Source organism: Hyposmocoma kahamanoa, unplaced genomic scaffold, assembly GCF_003589595.1.
Source record: "Hyposmocoma kahamanoa isolate Upper Pololo Valley unplaced genomic scaffold, ASM358959v1 148719, whole genome shotgun sequence".
In the NCBI taxonomy this organism is placed as follows: domain Eukaryota; kingdom Metazoa; phylum Arthropoda; class Insecta; order Lepidoptera; family Cosmopterigidae; genus Hyposmocoma; species Hyposmocoma kahamanoa.
Genome location: NW_020653528.1, coordinates 8,345 through 12,704, shown reverse-complemented (window position 1 = coordinate 12,704; position 4,360 = coordinate 8,345). Strand labels below are relative to the sequence as shown.

The following is a 4,360-nucleotide window of genomic DNA, read 5'->3' as shown; positions in this document are numbered from 1 at the left end:
TAGTTACCTATTCATTAAATTACAGAGAAAATCCAATTTGGTGTCAAGGCTCAATTGAACGATAAGAACGGCCACTGGGTCGTAGAAAGCTTTGACTTCACTTACGATCCCGTGGAAAGGTTCTATTTCACATTCGAGAACTTGTTCGATGGAAATCAGGAAAAGAGTAAGTAACGTCATAATCTGTCTCTGACTGTGCATAGTTCCTTACTTGAAGGGTATTAAAACACTAGAGGAAGTGCCGACGTGGTAATCCCAAGAAATATGACACGACAATTTTTAAGTCCATCGACATATCGGAAAGAGCGTAACAAACGCTTTTTCCCTGTACTCCGGGTTCACCGCCATTGTACATGACTACGATTTTAACACCGTTTACAAACTTCTCTTCTTAATCAATTCGAAACGCAACTGCACTTGCGACGAAGCAGAAAGAAAAAGCGAACGATTACTCTCTCTATGCAATTAGCGTAAATTGTACCAGGATAGCTTTTTTATACCCGACGTCCTTACGTTTTGTATTTTTCATTCCTTTGAATGATCTCATGTTTGTCATCAACATGACCAGTATTATATACTTAGTTTTTTAGTTTAACGGCTTTTTGCCGTAGCGACACCTGTGACAAATCAATGAAAGCTTTTTCTTCCCCCAACCAGGTACCTTTATAGCTACCAGAGGTTGACAAGAGATGTCGCTGTGTAAATTGTTAATATTGATTGTAATGAATACTATGATGTTTTTTTACCACTGTACGTACAATATTTTTATTAACTTAGCAAACTACTCATTGCACGTGTAAATGCTCGTAAAGAAAAAAAATTAAATGTGGATTACACAACTTTTGCGCTGATAGCCTCATATAATAGTGTGTAATTGCAGTGAGTGAGGTGCTTTCTTAATTATATATTTAAATAGAAATTGCATGCTGCGGTGTCTGTAGCGACGAATATACATCACCGTATTTCTAAATTGTATATATACAAGGTGCAGCCTGAAAACCAGGAAATTGCTGAGGCTGTTACCTTTTCTTCAACACAACGATTTCTTTTAAGCCAGTGTTTTAAGTTTTTTATGTATCGTTAAAGTGTTGAAGAATAAAGTCTTTTTATTTTTTTTAAGACATTTGACAACTCGCTTCAATTGTGATCGGCGATATGATATATGATATGGCCAAATCGTCGCGCAAAATGATGGAGCCATAGATACAAAAATTTAAGTTGAAGGAATTGTGGTTTACGTCAGCTCAACATACGTACTTCATCCTACACTACTTAGCTATTACTTCAATCTTAGACGTTTAGAGATCGAAACAACCATGATCTTCGTTTATTTTTGTGAAATTACTCCACTAATTTGTAATAATTACTAATTCAAAGATGGAGCACAAAGAAACTGACGTAGGATCGTGTCCTGTCGAAGTCGATGGAATTTTTCTTTGTGTTCGATGTTTATGTTAATAATTATTACAAACTAGCAGACTAATTTACAAAAATAATGAAATATAATGGTAGTAAAAGATCATAATATTCATTACAATCATATTACAGTGTTGTACACTTGTGTTGTGTTTATACGTAAAGAGTAGTAGTAGTAGTAGTTTTTAAGTTGGAAATGCAAATGATCAAACCCCAGTAACACTACATTAGACTAAATCACCGCGCGTAACTCAAAATGTTTGCTTTTACAGCGAAACCACTTCTAGACATACTGAACACAAGCTGGAAAGATGTGGTCTAGGAAGTGGGTAAGCCTATGATCAATGAAATTTTCAACCGAATCTAGGCCGACATTGTCAAGTTTCTCGATGCTGTACCTTCTGCAGAATTGTATATTACCTGAATTTAGTTCACATACTATTATATGCAACACATTAAAGACCGTTCTGCAGTTCAAGATTGTACTCGTTTTAACAAACTACAAACAAAATGTGGGCGGTGAAAAGAATAATAATATGTTGATTCTCATGCATTTTTCGTAAATTTGAATATTTAACTAGAATATATAAATTCAAACATTTTTTATTAAATTCTGTTTTATTGTGACTATTATAGAGTCGTATATAAACTGCAGCGAGTCCTGTGATTTGAAAGATCTGTTGCGTTCTGTATTTTGTGTTTTTAATTGTTTGCTTTGTCAGAGTTTTGTTTGGTAAATAATTATTTTAATAAATTTTTTAATTTTATTAAACAGTCAATTTTAATTAATTATAATATATAATAGATTCGTGCGTTACTTTGCGGCAACTTCATGTTAATAAAAATGGAAGTAAATTAATTTGCTACTCCGCGAACCGGGTGGAGGTTCAATCATGCAAAATGGCTACGCTTGTGTTGAATAATTTTTTCATGTAATTTTCTCAACCTCACCTAAATTCTACTACATTCTGAATACATCTATGTTAGAAATACTAAAATAACGCTTTTTGTCTTGAGTTGCTATTCTTGAAAAGCTGCAATGTCTTTGTTGTTCGCGTAAATTCCTTTTATAATTCATCTTAACATAACATTTATCTGATAGAAATGAGAACCTAATGTCTTTCAAAGTCGATAAAATACTTGTTATTAAATTTCATTAATAGCTGACGTAACTCAGTAGGTGGCTGTGCAGTAACTATATTTTTTTAACGATAAATCAGTATTTATGATTGTTTGATTGAGCCGTTAAAACTGTGCATTATTTAATTAAATTTCGAACCAGTGGGTGCGCGTGCGTTGCGGTTATAAAATTATTAACTCTGTTATTGAGAATTGTTTATGGATCAGTTTCTGTTTTTACGGTGAGGTTTATTTAAAGATGGTATTCATCGATAAGTTCTATATTTATTGGTACGTTTACTATTTTTCCAGTTATTTTTTTTATTTTACTTGTGGTGTTACAAAACTTGTGGCCATGCGTAACCTCTCCCTCCACCTTCGCATGTGATATTTTAGGATGATTTCTTTTTCTTGTTTCTTTTTGTTGTTCCAATGAATATGTCAACCGAATATGATAATTATCACTTCGAATCCTGTTTCACAACAACAAATATAAATGAATACAGGGTAATAAAAAAATCGGAAACGGAACTAAACGGAATGGAACGGAACGGAACCGAACGGAACGGAACGGAACCGAACGGAACCGAACGGAACCGAACGGAACCGAACGGAAAAGAACCGAACCGAACCGAACCGAACCGAACCGAACCGAACGGAACGGAACCGAACCGAACCGAACCGAACCGAACCGAACCGAACGGAATGGAACGGAACGGAACGGAACGGAACCGAACCGAGCCGAACCGAACCGAACCGAACCGAGCCGAGCCGAGCCGAGCTGAACCGAATCGAGCCGAGCCGAGCCGAGCCGAGCCGACCCGAGCCGAGCCGAGCTGAAGAAATTCATGCAAATCCCGAAATTTTATATCGGGCCACGCAGCAGGTGGGAATTCGGACAACAGCTTGCCTTCTAAATAGGGGGGACATTTTGAACACCTTTTATAATTTATGTGTTTCTTTTTTTTGTAAAATAAATAATCTAATATTTTTTACTGTTTTTTATTTCAAATTAACTTACTACATCTCAACACAAAACAATTTACTAGAAAGATTGTAAAATTTACTTATTTCGCTCTCGGAGACGTCATGTTGCAGAAGCTGTAACTTTTAGAATTGTAGACCTACGATTATGATTTTGGTCTTATTTTTAAGAACAGCTGAAATACTTTAAAATTCATACACAAAAACAGTACCTTAATTTGGTTATTTTAGGATTAAATTACAAAAACTTAGTTTTTTTGGCAGTTTTTTTGGTAAAAATTTACATTCATTATTTTTTTTAGGCAATCCCCCACTTTTTTATGTACATGACAGATATTTTATTCAATTGCCGCTAATCTTAGCTTTCCGAAAAAATACTTTTTATGTTCGTACTGCTTTTACTTCTCATAATATGATAATTTTAGAACAAACGTCTAGTAAACTAAGTATAACAAATCAAAATGGCTGCCATTCCTAGGGAGTCGAGATTTAACCCCACATGTATTAGCGTTTTTCACATAATATTGAATACTAAACAACCCCTTAAAGTTTGTACAGTGCGTGCCCTAACACAATGTATATTGTATTAAGCAAAATAGCATGAATTTAAAATAATTGTGATCAACATATTATTACAAAAAGAAATATTTATATTTAATTAAACTATTAAGGTGCTTCATGTGAATGAAAAAGTAAATAACTAAAGCGATTGTCTTATGGAAATAGGTAACAACGCCGGTACCACAAACACCCAGATCCGAGAAAACACAGAAAAGTTAGTTTTTTACATCGACGCGGCCTGGGATCGAACCCGGGACCCACTCGACCACAGAGGCCGTCA

The 4,360-nt window shown here is 34.9% G+C and overlaps 1 pseudogene; it reads left to right on the top strand.

Moving 5' to 3' along the window:
• The first annotated feature begins 18 nt into the window (after nucleotides 1-18).
• Nucleotides 19-1,983, top strand: LOC113240550 (annotated as a pseudogene).
• The last annotated feature ends 2,377 nt before the right edge of the window (nucleotides 1,984-4,360 follow it).